General features: G+C 37.4%; 3 long non-coding RNA genes across 3 annotated transcripts; 1 reads left to right on the top strand and 2 right to left on the bottom strand.

Moving 5' to 3' along the window:
- Nucleotides 1-1,251: 1,251 nt before the first annotated feature.
- On the bottom strand, nt 1,252-7,670 carry LOC125253385. The gene is made up of 3 exons (XR_007181428.1): nt 7,602-7,670; nt 1,725-1,837; nt 1,252-1,508 (listed from the first exon to the last, which is right to left on the bottom strand). It is a non-coding gene; the product is annotated as an uncharacterized LOC125253385 (long non-coding RNA).
- On the top strand, nt 7,519-14,725 carry LOC125253386. The gene is made up of 3 exons (XR_007181429.1): nt 7,519-7,700; nt 8,247-8,333; nt 14,037-14,725. It is a non-coding gene; the product is annotated as an uncharacterized LOC125253386 (long non-coding RNA).
- Nucleotides 7,724-12,207, bottom strand: LOC125253384. Its single transcript, XR_007181427.1, has 3 exons — nt 11,985-12,207; nt 10,595-10,747; nt 7,724-8,952 (listed from the first exon to the last, which is right to left on the bottom strand). It is a non-coding gene; the product is annotated as an uncharacterized LOC125253384 (long non-coding RNA).
- Nucleotides 14,726-18,534: the final 3,809 nt, after the last annotated feature.

Below are 18,534 nucleotides of genomic sequence, written 5' to 3'. Positions count from 1 at the left end.
ATAGATAGATAGATAGATAGATAGACAAAGGGACGGACAGATGGGCAGATAGACAGACAGATAGATAGATAGACGGATGGATAGATGGATGGACAGATGATAGAGAGATGGATGGACGGACAGATAGACAGACAGACGGATAGATAGATAGATAGATAGATAGATAGATAGATAGATAGATGATAAACAGATAGATGGATGGACAGACAGATAGACGGATGGATGATAGATAAATTGACAGATAGACAGACGGATGGATGGATGGATGGATGGATGGACAGACAGACGGACAGATGATAGACAGACAGACGGATCGATGGATGGATGGACGGATGATAAATAGATAGATGGAAGGACAGATAGTAGACAGACGGATGGATAGATAGATGGACAGCCAGATATTAGACAGACAGACAGATAGACAGATAGATAGATAGATAGATAGATAGATAGATAGATAGATAGATAGATAGATAGATAGATAGATAGATAGATTTATAGATAGATTTATAGATAGATAGATAGAACATCCAGCCACATCTCTCTGTGATAGTGTAATGTGTGTTGGTTAGTGAGTGTGTGGTATGATGTATGGTAAATGTCTTGTTAACTTTTGGCAGCTCACACTTGGAAATTCTGAATACAGAAGCCTCAAGCGAACACTGTGAACTCTAAACACAGGCAGCATTTATCTCTCCCCACTGAATGGACACATAATTACATGGCAAAAGAGACATTCACACAATTGTTTCCCCCCCAATACAAACCCACTTTTGATTACGTTATTCCCACAAAGGCACACTGGGCAGAGCTGGACACTGGGCCGGCTCAGACTGCTCCATATAGACCTGAGAGGGAGAGGGAGGGAGGGAGGGAGGGAGAGAGAGAGAGAGAGGCTTGTTCTCCTTCTGTACAGAGGGGTGATGAATCAAAAAGGAAAAGCCATATGGTCTGGAATCTTCTCTAACACACAAACACACAGAGAGAGCAAAATAAAAAGGAGTACATGAGTACTTTTTTTTTTACATTCTTTCTTTAAATCAGTTTTAGTGTATTTTATGTATACCCAGAAGCATTATTCTAAAAGCACGTTCCAAAAAAAGAAAACCATCTAAAACACTTTAACACAAATCATTCATTTAAATTCAATCTTTTACACTTTCTGGTCTAAACTGGAATTCTGTCATCATCCACCTTGAAACCCATATGGCTTCTTTGTGGAAGAAAAAAAAGTTATCAAAATATCAAAGCTTTTCTTTTTCATAAAAGTAGGTTTTATTTAATGTAATATCCAGACTAATTATATTACCACGTCTACAGTGGAAGTGTGTAGCATTAAATGATTATGTTTACAGTTAATATTTATATACAATAATCACATATTTGGACATTTTAAGCACATTGTATTGAGAATACGTCAGAGTAAAGGTCATCCGCACTCTCTAGTCTCGCTGTGGTGATCTTCAGACCACCAGTGTGGGGGTCAAATTACTTCAAACTGGAATCACCTTTCAAAGAGTCAAAGGAGATAATAGCAGATTTAAAAGTCATGCGTTACAATATTGCGTTAAAAAGTAACTAATTGCGTTAGTTACTTTTTATAGAAAGTAATGCATTAAGTTACTTTTGCATTGCTTTTTCTCGCCTGAGCTGTGCTTACTTTTTATAATAAACAACAAGAAAAGTTATATGTTTGGCAAATATAAAGCTATTTAGCATTTTACCTTATAATATACTTTCTTGCTTGCTTTCTTTTCTCCAATCTTGTATGAACTAGTGATTTCAGTGTCACTCATACACTCAAACCCAGCATGCCCTGCCCGTGATGATGAAAGCCCTGGATGAGACAAAAATAAACATTTATTAAGCACACTTAGGGGATATAAACCATTTACACACACACAGCCATCACCTACATGTCCACTGGCAGATGCTTCACTCACACACACACACACTGAAGACGGTCTGTGTCTGATGTGGCAGATATATCTCTGTTCTCACCGATTATTATTTTAATCAGACTGTCTAAATGAAACAATGTGCAAAAGAGGGATGGAAAGATCCACAGGACAGAAAAATCTCAATCAACATTTCAGCACAGTTGTTATCAATCAATAAAGCACATTTCCTGAAACTATTAATCATTTTCTCAAGACTATAAACATGATCTCAAAATTTATACAAAGCTACTTCCAAGACAAAATTAAACATATCATTCAAAAATTCTTCCATATCCTTCATCAAAACCAAACTTTGGCTTCAAATCAGATTCATATGACGTATAAAACCCATCAAATAAACAGATTGCTATTATATAATACTACTACTTTAATAAACTAAAAAATAAAGGTTTAATGAAGCTGACAAAGCAATAAAATAAAAATTTAAGTTTACAATGCTTTGAGATAGCAATAAATTATAACACTACACTTTTTAATAAAATAAAATGTATGAAGAATACCATTTAGGTTTCCAGTATGATTAAGTGTCTCTGTAGCTCATTGTGTTTATGCTGGTTTTTCCTAATGAGGTTATATTGAAGCAGAGCTACAGTAGGTTTGCGAACAGAGTTACTCATGCTGCTGGGAAGCTGGTCTGTTCCCACTGACTCTAACATTTAAGGGTAAATATGAGTAATACGTGGTTTGTGTTTTGTGTGTGTGTGTGTGGGTGAGAGAGAGAGAGAGTGATTCCTCACGGGAGAACACCACGGAGCAGCTCCGCAATGAGCCCAGTGAGGCCAGTTACAGAGCTGCGTGAGGGGGACTACATCTGTAACATGTAATGCACCAGCTGAAAAACCACATCAGCAATTCCTGTTTGGAAAAACCGTGTCATACAAACTTAAGATGGTCATAATATGTGTTTGAGCCTATACAGTGGATCAAAGATCTACACCAGCTTGAACCAGCTAATGAACCGCTTGGACCAGACAGAAACTAACAGCAACCACCTTAACTGGCAGAGATGAGCAATATGGTTGAAGGACATTCATAACGTAATGGTGTTGCAAAAATAAACGCTCTTGATTCAATTAAAATGTGCTGCATGTGTGTTTATTTCATTGAATTACACTGTGTTTTCTCTTTCTCTAGTGACTGTTCAGGGAATACTGAGGACAGGCATCTTTCACACTTATTTAGTTTAGTTGTAAACATGTGTCATGTCATGTTTGTGTGTGTGTGTGTGTGTCAGAAACAGGAAATGAATGTTTTTAACAGTGTTTGCAAAAGCTAATCTTAAATTATTGTCCATCAGGTTTAAAGTCTGTTTCACAATTCGCTAAAGCCTCTCACTTTTCTGACATTGATGAGAACGAATTTAAATTTTCATTAGCTGAAATTATTATACATTGCCATTCAAAAATTTGGGGATGGTAAGATGTTTAATTTTTTTTAAATTAAGTTTAACATTATGCTTGATAAGTAGGCTATATTCCTTTATTTTATAGTACAGCATATTTTAATACATATTGCATATTTGCATAAAATTAAACGATATACAGAACAATAATGAATTTTTGAATTTTTAAAAAAATAAAAAATAAAACATACACAAACTTGTATTTTACAGAGGATGTGCCAATTTAATGAAGCTGCACTGCTCTCTCCTGAAGAAAGGTCACAAAAAATATGCAGTGCATAACTTAACCCCTGGATTGTTATGTCTGTCCCAGGATCAGGGTAACTACCCAAAACTACCCAAACACTGGAAAAATAACCCAAATAAAAATACAAAAGGCTCAACCCAGGACTTATATATATAAGGATATATATATATATATATATATATATATATATATATATATATATATATATATATAGTGGGGCTTATGATTAAAAATATAACTACACAGTAACTATATATATATATACACACTAAAAAATGACCGTGATTTTAACAGTAAAAGACTGTAAAAATGCTGCGGTGAAAAACTGTCAATTGGTTTACAGAAAGTTTCCATACTATATACGGTGAATAACTGTAATAGATCTAACGGTACATTTAATGTAATTTTACGGTAAAATACCATTAAATTCACAGTTTTTGGAAGTGAAAAATAACAATTCATTGTAAAATTTACAGTGAAAAAAACGTACATTGACATTCCCACAATTCCCTGCGTGACACTTCACATTTGATATATTTTTGTTGAAATAACTCTGTTTCTTCTTAGTTTTTCTCATTTTTTTCTAATCAGTTATGTACATTAGGGTTTTATGTTACATCTAATGTTGTTAAATTAATGTTTACTGCATTTTTAAAATTTAATGCATGTTACTATGATGGTGTTTAGTGTGTGTGTGAATGACACTGTGTGCACCTTCTATACGTTAGTGTTGTTCTTCTCAGCGCTTGTGGAAAATCTGCTTGTGATGAACTTTGATTAATCATGTGACTCTTATCACCACTGTGTTTGGTGACTGTCAGTGTATTATAAAGGTACAAAACAGATATTAGTACTTCATTAGGTTGGTAAATTAACATTATATCAGTTAATGAAATACGTTATTTTACCGTAAATGTAACAATTTTTTTTTACGTTGCTACTGTATTTTTTACGGTAAAGTTCTGGCAACCACAGCTGCCGGTTTTTTACTGTAAATTTTACTGGGATTTTTTTTACAGTGTAGATATATATAGAAAACAGGAATACTCCAGTGCATAATAAATAAATAAAATAAAAATAAAGGCAAAATGTTAATTTTGGGTGTGCAATCTGTGTTATACTATAGCATAAAGATGAAGGCCTGTGTGACATCACCTCACACAAATGTACACACACACACACACACACCCAGCTCTCACTTGTACTCTTTAGGAAAATTGCCTCTGGGTTTTTGAACTCTGCAATCTGAAGCTTTGAACAGCTATATTTCAGTGTCGGTGAAACATTTCATCATTTTATCCTGTGCTTCTAAACATGCAAACAGGGTCACACAGCCAGCGTGTGCAAACCTGATGGTGCACTAAACTAGTTAACCCAGTACACTCTGATTGAGTCTTCAGATGTCTGCATTTGTTTCGTCGTCGTCTTAATGAAAACAGGATAAGTGCAACTAATTATTGTGCATGTTATGCGACGTTTCCTTGTGGTGAATCATGACGAGGGGAACATGAAAGAGTCACCAAACTTCAAATCATTATCATAGCAAACACCCAATTCATAACAACCATGAACAGTTCAATGAGCCGTAAATCTCTGCCATAAAAAACAGCTGCTTCCCTCCGGATCCCCAGTCAACACTCGTGAAGACGTTTACAAACAGACCACGTTCCTAAAACTTTCTCATGGTCTGGACGGATGCAACATGGACTGCAGGATACAAAGAGACAGTTTTGAAGACATTAGAGAGGGTTAAAGTCCAATTTTGTTCTTTGTGTGTCTGTATTTATAAGAAATGCAAAAACAAGACACAAAAGAATGCATAAGAAATTAACTTGCAAAAGTGAGACAACTAATGTATGTAGCATAAGAACACCTCACTAGTTTACAAACAGATTTGCTAGCAGCAACCTACAGCACTTTATCAAATGAGGAAACAGGAATCACACTGATAGCGAATTGCAGCAAAAAAGCAACCGGAAGTCATTTGTTTTCATTGAGAGTTGCTTTGAGAGACAGCAATTTAATTAAGCTTAAAGGTACACTGTAATAAAATGCAACATGGCTAATTTTGTCACAATGTATTGCTTGGGCAGCTTTACAGCCAAGTTAACCAGTGCAAGTGAATCTGTATGGTTCATTTTAATTTGTCATTCAAAAAAAGATTCACTGAATCAATTGAGTCTCTTTGAAATTCACATATATTAAAGGGTTAGTTCACCCAAAAATGAAAATGACGTCATTAATGACTCACCCTCATGTCGTTCCAAACCCGTAAGACCTCCGTTCATCTTCGTAAGTTTAAGATATTTTAGATTTAGTCCGAGAGCTTTCTGTCCCTCCATTGAAAATGTATGTGCGGTAGACTGTCCATGTCCAGAAACGTAATAAAAATGTCATCAAAGTAGTCCATGTGACATCAGTGGGTTAGTTTTTGAAGCATCTAAAATACATTTTGGTCCAAAAATAACAAAAACTACGACTTTATTCAGCATTGTATTCTCTTCCGGGTCTGTTGTTCATCCGGTTCACGACTCTCTTAGTGACGCTGCTGACGTGTTATCTGGTGCGCCAGAGTTTCGTTTACAGTCTGAGGGAGACGCACGCTGTATTCAAGCTATTTTTTAAAATGGTGCATAAGTGTGCATGTCGCACATGTCCTAATCGCCAAAAACAACGACGTAAAAGTGCATTACCAACGCCGACAGATGAAAGGATTCAATGGAATCAATTCAGTGGAATCAATTCAATGGAAAGGATTCCGGAAGAGAAGACAATGCTGAATAAAATCGTAGTTTTTGTTATATTTGGACCAAAATGTATTTTAGATGCTTCAAAAACTTCTAACTAACCCACTGATGTCACATGGACTACTGTGATGATGTTTTTATTACCTTTCTGGACATGGACAGTCTACAGTACATACATTTTCAATGGAGGGACAGAAAGCTCTCGGACTAAATCTAAAATATCTTAAACTGTGTTCCGAAGATGAACGGAGGTCTTACGGGTTTGGAACGACATGAGGGTGAGTCATTAATGACATCATTTTCATTTTTGGGTGAACTAACCCTTTAAGTATATCTTTCAATATATAAATGTAATTTTAATTGTTATATTATTGTTCAAAGCATAAACCTCACACTAAATATCAATAGATTTGCCAATAGGATAAGAAATTCAAGATATGTTCTGAAAACAAGTCTTTTTATCTTATACAATTCGCAGTACGAATTGACTTGAATTGTGTTATTCCTCACTGTTTTCAACTCAATTAAGTACATTAGGATGCTTTCTAGTTTTATTTGTGCAAATTTATCTGTTCAAGGTTAATAAGGATTATGGAGGAGCAAAGTATTTAAAATGAAGTGTTTAATGAATAAATTATTTAATAAATAAAAATAAAAACAAGCTTATTTATGTTAAAATTAAATACAATTTTTAAATAAGTGAATAATTATAACAATTTATCCATGAAAATGCTATTTTATTTTTATTTGTTTTTAACTTGATCACCAAAATGACACATTTAAACATTTTTGCCAGTGAAAAAAAATCTTCATGCCCTAAAATAGTTTGAATGTAACTTTACACCCTTGCTTCATTTATTATACGTGGATCTATGAATATGCTAATTAGCCCCGCCTCCACTCACTCTCACGAGCTTAGAGATCCACTCGCTCAACTCACTGAGGTAAACACTGGTCTCGCTCTTTACAACGTCGGACACATGACAGTAATTAATTTGATTAGCCTTTTGCTTGACTACATTATCAAACAGCTAATAATTATGTGTTGCTAATGTTACACAAACCATGTTCACGTTCGCGAGTCAGACAGCTGCCTTCTAACAATCGGTATCCTTACAAATGCTTTAACAACTCAGAACGTCAGTGGAGAAAAGCATATAGTTCATCATAACATTGTAATATACATCATACACCCACTATATTGCTAAATCTACACAATTTTTTACATCAACAGGAAAATATACCGGGATAACCTGACTTCTCTTGAGACTCCCCTGCTTCAGAGCGGTTATTGTTAATGATATGCCAATGGCCGCCCACACGTTGACGTGATTGGTTACAAGGTAGTTTGTGACGTCATAAACACCAGCGATTTCAGATTTTTTTGTCTTTAGATCACTACAGTTTTAAATAGAACATACTCAGCAATGGTGCTGACTTATGAATTTGCACAAGGGTTGTCTTAAAGCACATTAAAACACCACATAGACATATAAACAACATTAAAAACTTGATTTTCACCACAGGGGATCTTTAAAATGTTTTATTTTTAAATACTTTTTGTCCACTATATAAGATAAATAGTACAAAAATAAACTATATCAGATGCAATCAACTACTTTTAACTATACCTCAAATTATAAGTAGTTTGTAGTTAGAAAGATTGTCAAAGTATCTTCCCCAACACTGTAAAGAAAAGACAAAAAAGAGAGAGAATTTCCTTCCCTTTACATTCAGTGGAGTTTTTAAAAACAGGCGTGGCTTATTGAAGAGAGGCGTGGTTTATCACAGACAAGATCCGCCCAGCCCCTCCTGTCTCTGATAACTCTTTTTTTCTCCTCTCTCTCCTTTCTTCTTTTCTCTCCCTCCCCCTTTCTTTCTCCATACAGTTGCTGTAACAGCAGAAACATATGTGCTCTCTCTCTGACATCATCTGAGCTCACTGCATGGTCCAGCAGGAGGGTGGGGGACGCATGGTGAACGCACAGAACAAACTCCATTCCTTCTTTCTGACTATTTCATCAATTTTCTTTCCTCCACATGCGTCTTTGCCAATGTAGTTTCTACTTACTACTGGTTTAGATTTTGTGCAATTAGCATTTTTCTGTGTGTGTGTGTGTGCGTGCATGTGTGTGTGTCTTTGCACCTTTAAGCATGACTGGAGCCCTGCTATTTCACCTGGAGCCTTATGTTAAACCGAGCCAATGAGAGCACACCTGAGCTGCCCGCAACAGCCAATCACAGCACAAGGGAGGGACCACAGGAATGGACGAATGAAAAAGCACCACACGTGAAAGTTCTAAAAGAGAGAAAGACCGATCGACAGACAGGATTCTTTCAGACAAAATGCATCACGTGGCGTTAAATTTGTGTCAGAGCTTTTTAACTGAAATATTTGCACGTTTAACACGTTCCACTTCTGAGGATCTGGTTGTGTCCAATGGGGACTCCTCTGAGGGGGCTGGGATGTGATGAAAGCAGTGTGTGGGTGATGGAGGGATAGACCCCACACCCCTCCTCTGGTGCAAATGTAAAGAGTTTTCCTGGAACTATTGAGAATTTCCAACTTTTTTCCACAGATAAATGGGAACTGGTCTGGAACAGAGAGAAATAAAGAATTAGGCAGGCAGAAAAGACAAATAAGAGGAGGATGAGAGGAGAAAGAGAAACAGGATTAGATTACAACAGAAAACTACATTTCCTACACTACATAAAAACCGTCCATTAATCAAATCAGGGTGAATCTTACAAAAAAATCATATTCCGCAAAACTAAATTTCTTTAACATTGTGACATTATTTTAATGTCACAATTAATGTAAAAATGTATCTCTAATTACTGTAATAATACCAGAATATAAAAATATAATTTAAATTAAGCATATACACCAATCAGGCATAACATTATGACCACTAATGAAGTGACAACACTGATGATCTCTTCATCACGACACCTCTTAGTTGGTGGGATATATTAGGCAGCAAGTGAACATTTTGTCCTCAAAGTTGAAGTGTTAGAAGCAGGAAAAATGGGCAAGCGTAAGGATTTGAGCGAGTTTGACAAGGGCCAAATTGTGATGGCTAGACATAGCATCTCCAAAACTGCAGCTCTTGTGGGGTGTTCCCGGTCTGCAGTGGTCAGAATCTATCAAAAGTGCTCCAAAGAAGGAACAGTGGTGAACCGGCGACAGGGTCATGGGCGGCCAAGGCTCAGTGATGCTCGTGGGGAGCGATTGCTGGCCCGTGTGGTCTGATCCAACAGACGAGCTACTGTAGCTCAAACTGCTCAAGAAGTTAATGCTGGTTCTGAGAGAAAGGTGTCAGAATGTCAGTTTGTTGTGTATGGAGCTGCAGATCAGTCAGGGTGCCCATGCTGACCCCTGTCCACCACTGAAAGAGCTAACAGTGGACATGTGAGCATCAGAACTGGACCACGGAGCAATGGAAGAAGGTGGCCTGGTCTGATGAATCACGTTTTCTTGTACATCACGTGTGTTGGTCGGGTACCTGGGGAACGCATGGCACCAGGATGCACTATGGGAAGAAGGCAATGTTGCTTTGGGCAATGTTCTGCTGGGAAACCTTGGGTCCTGCCATTCGTGTGGATGTTACTTTGACACGTACCACCTACCTAATCCAATCCAATTGAGCATCTGTGGGATGTGCTGAACAAACAAGTCTGATCCATGGAGGCTCCACCTCACAATTTACAGGACTTAAAGGATCTGCTGCTAACATCTTGGTGCAGATACCACAGCACACCTTCAGGGGTCTAGTGGAGTCAATGCCTCGACGGGTCAGGGCTGTTTTGGCAGAAAAAGGGGGACCAACACAATATTAGGAAGGTGGTCATAATGTTATGCCTGATTGGTGTGTATATATATATTCAGGGTTCCAGGCCCGGGCAGAGTGGGGCGAGTAGGACCTTGGTAGAGGGGTTACATATATATACATATATATATGAGCTGTTTTAACTGAAAGCAACTTGCAAGTGCAAGTTTCTTTCAGTTAAAACGGCTCATAAATGCATTTTAGTCTGGGACTGGATTTAAGCCTTGTCTGTGAAACTGAGGGATTATATTTCTGTCAGTAGTGGAGTCAGTTTGCTTCAGTTATACCTGTTTATCACCTTTTAGTGTTCAGTAAACTTTGGCAGTATCCAAAAAAAAAAAAGCATGGGATTATGCACATAAAACCATGGTATCTGTAAAGACAGTGAAAGTGATTGTTGTAATTACGAATGCTGCATCCTTGCTGTTTTTTTCCCATGATGGATGCTGAATGCTTGTTTAATGCAAAGACTCTGTATTCAGTCTTTGTCATTGTCATCTGAGAGAGTGTTTAATGTCCGCCTGTGGTGATGTTAGTCTGGAATGTTCTGTCAGGTCTCACTGAAAGGGAAAAACAGCAGAGGAAAGTTGTACTCTGAATTAAAATATCATAAATCAGGATTAATGTCCCACCTGCTGACATCCAAATGACACACACGTCCCCAGGCCTTTTGTATATGGCAGTGCTTTAGTGAACGTGTGTGTGTGTTCCCAGGCCGCAATCCAGAGGAATCTGTTCAAACCTTTCAAAACTGACCTGCTCTTCATCTGAGCTGTGATTTACAGAGCTGTTGTGTCAGTGTCTCTGAGCGAGAGGACTGACAGTGGCCATTACAGAACCCTAAACGAGCACACGCTCTCCCACCACACCGCAGCCCCAGCGGAGAGAGGTCAGCTGATTACAGGTTTGCACCGCAAACGCGCCATGTTTTCTTTACTGATGGCGGTAAAGTTTCCGTCTGCATAAATGTGGATGTTTGTTTTATGGTAAAGAGTGGTGAGGTATAGACAAACAGTGTCTGTCTGACTGAACATATCATTCACTCAGAGATCAGTGTTGGGTGCAGGGCCGTGCACAGTCCTTTTGAGGGGCATGTGCTGAAACTAAAAAGGGCACCCCCCCTCCCCCCAATTAGTCTCAAAAGCTTTATATTTATTCACTATTAATGACAGTATATATATATATATATATATATATATATATATATATATATATATATATATATATATATATATACAGGGTTTCAGGGCTTCTTTAAAACTAATTACAACAGCAATCTTCTGTGAGCCATGTGCTTGAAGATGTTTATGACTTCACTGTGATCCACTGGGATGTCCCTCTCAACACATTAATACACACACATTACATTCTGCATGATAAAATATAAAGAAGCACAGTGACCTGATGATTCTGAAATGTTTTTTAGTTACTACAACATACTACAAAACCATGTTTTACTATGTTTATACATGTGAAGACGATCGAGGAGTATACAATACTAGATTAAAAAAAAATATTTAGCGAGCAAATACATATTAACATCGTAAATGTTTCATTAAAACGACGGCATCACATTAGGCTACGTCATCATTAATAGGTTTTTCCAAAATCTCAATTTATAAAATATGTAATACTACTGTATGCACAGGCTATTTAAGGCTATTTGTAGACTATTGGCAAATGCTAGCCTGTCTCTCCGCCGCTGCATAAAATATGAAACTTTATAGGCATACTAGTGTTTCCTTCGTAAAGACAACGTTGTAGCCTACTTGTTCAAACAACAAGATATTTATTTACCGTTGCAAGACGTTCAGCTGCTCTGCTGTGGAACTTCCGTTCGCTGCACTCAGGGGGCGGAGTTAAGAGGTTTGACTGGATCCAAAAAGATTTTGTCACAAGCTCTTTTTAGTACCTTTTATTAGGCTAAATATATTTGTACAGACAGACATACGTAAAAGGTGACCAATAGCATTGATTTATTAAAGAAAATAAATAAATAAAATAAAACACCTCCAAAAAAAAAAAGGGCACTTCGGAGTTTAAGGACAAAAAGGACATGTGCTCTGCACAGGTTGAGCCCTACCTGTGCACGTGCCTGGTTGGGTGTAATTAATTATTAAGTAATCTAATTACTGTAATTTAAAAAGTAAAGTAAGGGATTCCTCTTAATTTAATTCCTCTTAAACTTACTTCTGATGTAATTGCATTAAATACTGTATAGACTATAGAACAAATCTATATAAAACAATAGTGGATTTAACATTAAATTTAATATTAAAATCTATGTTTTTAATGTAATTTTCTCCCTTTACACACTGCAGTCAGTTCAAGAATAATTTATTGTTTATTTGAAAGAATTTCAAATAAAGTGCAGTTTCGTGTCTATCTTTGTATTGTTCAACTGGTCGAGGTTGATATAGGATTTACAAAGTAATTAGTAAAAAGAAGGGTCAGCGTACAGTTTGCGTAATGTGAATTTTGTCATCAGATGAGTATGCGCCGGATTTTTGTAAGGTGCATTTATTTATTTGTATATATATATTTTTTTTTTTTCAGTAATTAGTTTATCCACAAGGTGGCAACCGTGCCCTGGGAGCGTAGATTCACAAGGTAGTCAGAGAAAAACTGCATAAACAGAACAGACCGGAACACATGCAAGCTACAGCGACAATGGAGGCCTACATTAAAAAGTGAATGAAGTATACTTTGCAAGGCTGTGCGTTCGACTGTGCAAGTGTACGCATAAAAAAAACAAAGTATACTTTGGGCTTTAGGCCTAATCCTGGCTTAATGTAATCCCTGTCTGTGAAACCAGGCCCATGTTTTCTTAGACCTGTACAATGGTGCTAGCATGTTTTAGGACATGTCCCATTCAGTGTAGCACCATAAAATTCTTGTTACAAACAGTACTACTATAGTTGTTTTGTACATGTATTATGGGTATTTCGACATGCACCATGGTACTATCATGGTATTTTAAACATGTACTGTATGATTCTCAACATGCACTATAGTACTACCATACTATTTTTGACATTTTGGACATGCACCATGGTACTTACATGGTATTTTAGACATGTAATGTATCATGCTACTACCACGGTATTGTTGATATATACCATGGTCCTATCATAGTATTTTAGACATGCACTCTGGTACTATCATAATATTTTAGACATGTACCATGGTATTTTGAACATTGTGGTACTATCATGATATTTTTTTTACATCATAGTATCATAGTATTTAAGACACGGACCTTGGTATTTTAGACATGCACCGTGGTATACTATCATGATATTTTGGACATGTACTGTACCATGGTACTATCATGGTATTTTGATCATTGTGGTACTATCATGACATTTGGACATGTTTCTCATGGTACTACTATGTTATTTATTTATTTTATTTTTTTACATCATAGTATCATAGTATTTCAGAAATGTACCTTGGTATTTTGTACTGTGGTACTACCATGTTTGACACATTGTAATACCATGGTAGTAAATAACAACCATGGGCATGACACATACATTTTAGTACTATAGTTAAATAATTTGATACCTTTTTGCTGTAAAATGGAACCACTACAGTACGTTTTTGTGGCGTAAGATGCAGTTTGAGTACACTCTAATCTGTTTATTTCTTACCATTATACTTACACGGTGAAGCTTTAAAACAAAAAGAAAAATATAACTGCACAAAATATATCTTGTATGTGAGTGTGTTGTTGTATTTTTCTTTGCATTTACAAAATGATCATGATGTTGAAGGATCTCTTTCTTCAGTAGACCTCAGTTGTCCTTCTGTTCCGTATACGTCTTAACCTCTCTCTCTCTCTTTCAGTCCTTAGGTCTGAGATCCGCAGGAGCCAAAAATCCATGGAGAATGTCCAAGAGAGAGAGAGAGAGAGAGAGAAACACAGAGAGAGGACATTCAACTTCAATGGAAACAAGACAGTCAGAAATAATAGATGGAGTGAGCAAGGGAGAGAATGAAACAACAGATTTTCATGTTTTCTCCTACTGTATAAAGACAATCAGATTCTTTTCAAATATTTTTTCTTTCTTTGCGCCCTCTCTCGCTCTCTTTTCAGCAGACAGCCTGACTCACTCCATAAAATCACTGAGGGCTCTGGGGTTTTGAGAGCTGGAAAATATTCTCTGGCTTTTTTTCCATTATTAAGCGACTCCTAAAACCCCAGGATCAACAGAGATGGAAGGGGGGAGAAGCATATGGAAAGGCAATGAGATAGTGGAGAATTGTGGGGGTAAATGCATGGAACGCTTTGGTTGATGTGTCAACGTCCGGATATGTTCTGATTTACTGCCAAACATTGTTATTTTACAGTCCAGTTTTGCTGAATTGCTTCATTCAGCTGGTTGTCTCTAGGTTAGTTTGTCAGGTTACTGTGTGTGTTTAGCTTTGCAGTGATGGATGACTAATTCTTTTTCCAGAAAGATTCTTCTGTAAACACTAACAAATACAGACACACACACAGACACACACACACATACACACTGACCTATCCGAAATCACCCATGAATGCTGAAGGAGGGCTGCTGATGTGGAACCCTGAGTGGGGATGTTTTGCTGTTGAGTCATTCCAGACAGAGGGATCATGCCCTGGGACGCAGACTTCCAGCCTCCCCCTACCAGCCTCTTCACCCTCAAGCTTAATCTTCTTTCCTTTTCCAAGTGAGTGATGTGCAAAAAGGAAGAAAAGGAGTTCCAGAGGTTGGAAGGATTCATGATGGAGGGAATTGGGAATTGTTTTGGGGATTATTTATTTATTTATTTATTTTGATTGACTAGGCTGGTTTGTACAGAACATAACTCGTAAATATGATGGGAGATCAAGCTGGTAGGTCTGGAAATGACTGCTGGCAAGTGGTTAATGCACAAATAAGTAATAAATGGTCAATGTTTTACAGTTCTTCTAGAATTCAAAACTATTTTATTCCCCCCCCCCCCATATTTTTGAGATTCTGCATGATGTTGTCCAGTTTGACATAAATAATTTTTGCAGAGGACGGACTGAAGCACCAGCTGAACACACTTTAGCCTCATGAACTTACCCCGCTAGAAATATTACGTTCAACATTCTCAGAACGTCCCCACTGGTGTTAAGGACGTTGCCTAGTAACGTTCCCAGTACATTCACAGACGGTCACGATGTGGAGTTCTTTTAAGGTTTGGGGGACTTTATTTGGCGGACCTTCACAGAACATTCAAGACGTTCTCTGAACGTTTAGGGAGCCATATTTTATTTGGAAATGTTCTCAGAACGTCACTGCTGCCCTTGTCAAAAAATTGAATTGAAAATTAGAGCTAAATTGACTAACAAAAGTGGCTGTTCAAACAAAAACTAATTTTTCTTAAATGTCTTACAAAAAAGAAACAGATTATCTGAACATCACAAAACAAGCTACTAAGAGACGGTCACGATGTGGAGTTCTTTTAAGGTTTGGGGAACGTTATTTGGTGGACCATCGGGGAACATTCATAATGTTCATATTCATATTTCATATTACTATAGGACGTTCTGGTAACTTCCTAAATGTCCTCTTTGTAACATTCTTGCGCGACCATAAAATAACCAAAATAGAACGTCCCGCTAAACTCATATCGGGAACATTATTAAATGACCAACGTCCCCCTAAAGTCATATAAGGAACCTTACGTTTTAGGACCGTCCTGGATGTTCTGTAAAGGTTCTGAATTTTCGTCACCTTCAGAGAACTTTTAGGGAACGTTGCACAAGGTCCTGAGAATGTCGCCTTCTATGTGGAAATGCACGGACAAAAACCGTGTTCTAGAACTCAAACAAAGAGCTGAAAGTTCTACATCAGACAGCAAGATGTGTGAAAACTCTAGAACCCACATCCATTCTGAAAGATTTAAAATGAACAGCAGCAACACATCATCTAAAAGTTTTTGAACTAACAGCGAACAGTGTGGATGTTTTAGACCCGAATCCAAAAGAGATTCTCTCTATAGCCCAAATATTGAAAAGTTTTAGAACTGAGAGAGGATCATGTGAATGTTCTATACCTCACACAGCCATCTGTAAGTGCTAGAACTGATAACAAATGTGAAAGATCTAGAAACGACATACATGCTTCTGACAGTTTTAATCATGTGAGCATTCTAAACCTGAGAAACCATATTCATGCCACTAACAGTTTTAGAACCGACAGTGAACCATCAGAATCTTCTAGAATTCAAATTAGACAGCAACAAGTGTGCAAGAAATGGAAGCAACATATATCCCACTGACAGTTTTAGAATGACAGTGAACCATCAGAATATTCTAGAATTCAAAAATCAACTCAAAGTTCCAAATTAGACAGCAATAAGTGTGTAAGAACTGGAACCCATATGGATCCCACTGACAGTTTTAGAATGACAGTGAACCATCAGAATATTCTAGAATTCAAAAATCAACTCAAAGGTCCAAATTAGGCAGTAATAGGTAAGAAATGGAACCCACATGGGTCTCACCGACAGTTTTACAACCGACAGTGAACCACTGGAATGTTCCAGAATTCGAAAAAATCTAATCAAAGTTCCAAATTAGACAGTAATACACTGCCCTCCAAAAGTTTGGAAACATCCCTGACAAAGTGTGGTTTTGGACAATATCAGCATAAATCCTTATCATTTTTTGATGCAAATACATTAAAGTAACTTGACATTATCATTGAAGACCAGCAATAATAATTTTCATTTTGATTACATAATAATGGCAATATATACATGTCAAAGTCAGACATGCCCCTTTGCCAGCTGTGATGCCTGGTTACTGGTTTAAACTTGGCCCAGGTTTGTAAAGATTTTTGGGTCAGCACACCTTAATAGCTTCAACAACTGATTGCCAATTATACAATGAACCAATCAGAACCCAGTTTAGGTCAGATAGCTGCTAATGGTGGATATTTTGATGAATTGAAAATTTAAGTTTTTTCTATGTATAAACTGTTTATGTAATAAAATGTGTTTTTGTAGTTTGTGTTGTCCCTTATCAGTGCAAAATTATCACAAATTAAAAATGATTCATGCCAGTGTTGTCCAAAACCCCACTTTTCTAGGGCGTTTCCAAACTTTTGGAGGGCAGTGTACGTGCATAAGTAAGAAATGGAACCCACATGGATCCCTCTGACAGTTTTAGAATGACAGTGAACCATTGGAATCTTCTAGAATTCAAAAATCAACTAAAAGTTCCAAATTGGGCAGTAATAAGTGCATAAGTAAGAAATGGAACCCACATGGATCCCGCTGATAGTGTAACAAACAACAGTGAACCATTGGAATCTTATTAGAATTCAAAAATCAACTCAAAGTTCCCAATTAGACAGCAATAAGTGTGCAAGAACTAGAACCCACATGGATCCCACTGTCAGAACTGACAGTGAACTGTGTGGATCTTCTAGAACTCACTGCCAAGTACCAACCACCTGAAAAGTGCAGAACTCAAAGCCAACAGGCTAAATGTAGAACACAGAACAAAAGACACAGGGGAATCCCTGCTTGGAGCACGTCTGGAGATGGAGGGCTTCAGCTGGGCACGTGGGCACGACTCTGCCCCTCTCAGAGGCGACATGACAGAGGCCCCCCGGAGCGAGAAACAGACGGAAAAATCAGACAGAACGAGTGGGTGAGATCTGGACTGGCGGCTAGATTGGTCACAGAACAAGAATGTGGAAAAAATGACACAAATAAGCAACCCACCCCCCATTCTGCTTATTTCACTCCCTCTTTCTCTCTTACTCTTTTTTCCCTCTCTCCTCTTTAACGTGTTGACCAGCTGTGGTACATTCTTTCCACCTTATCCCGTGGGTCAAGCAAATCATTTCACCATCTCTCTCCCAGACTACAGAAGAAGTGCGTGTACATTCACGTTTGCGTGTGCGTGTGTTGCCTTTGAGGGAGAGAAAAAAAAAACACAGAATCATGAATGAGTTAGTTTATCCAGAAACGTGCAGATTTAGAGAGGTGGAGAGAGCTGAGAACAGATAAAGACAGAAATAAAAAGAGAATGCAATCGTTATTGTCATCCGAGCTGTCTACATGCTTGCTGTGGAGACAGATTCGTTGCTTATGCTTGCAGTGACTAATTTTATTCTCTAGTTTTTCCCATGTCTTTCATACACAAACAAAGAACAAGAGATTAAAGTTTGTTGGCCTATTCTAAATATATAATCATGTAAGGGAGTGGATGATGTGTCTCATGAGTAACACTGGCCTCAAAAGCACCCAAACACAATTATGAATCATAAAAAAAATTTTAAAAAATAAAAAAAATAAAAATTTAAACAAAAGAGGCTTGAATGTTAATTATTTT

This window comes from Megalobrama amblycephala, linkage group LG18 (assembly GCF_018812025.1).
Source record: "Megalobrama amblycephala isolate DHTTF-2021 linkage group LG18, ASM1881202v1, whole genome shotgun sequence".
In the NCBI taxonomy this organism is placed as follows: domain Eukaryota; kingdom Metazoa; phylum Chordata; class Actinopteri; order Cypriniformes; family Xenocyprididae; genus Megalobrama; species Megalobrama amblycephala.
The sequence above is the reverse complement of the archived record's forward strand: the minus strand, read 5'-3'. Positions and strand labels throughout refer to the sequence as shown.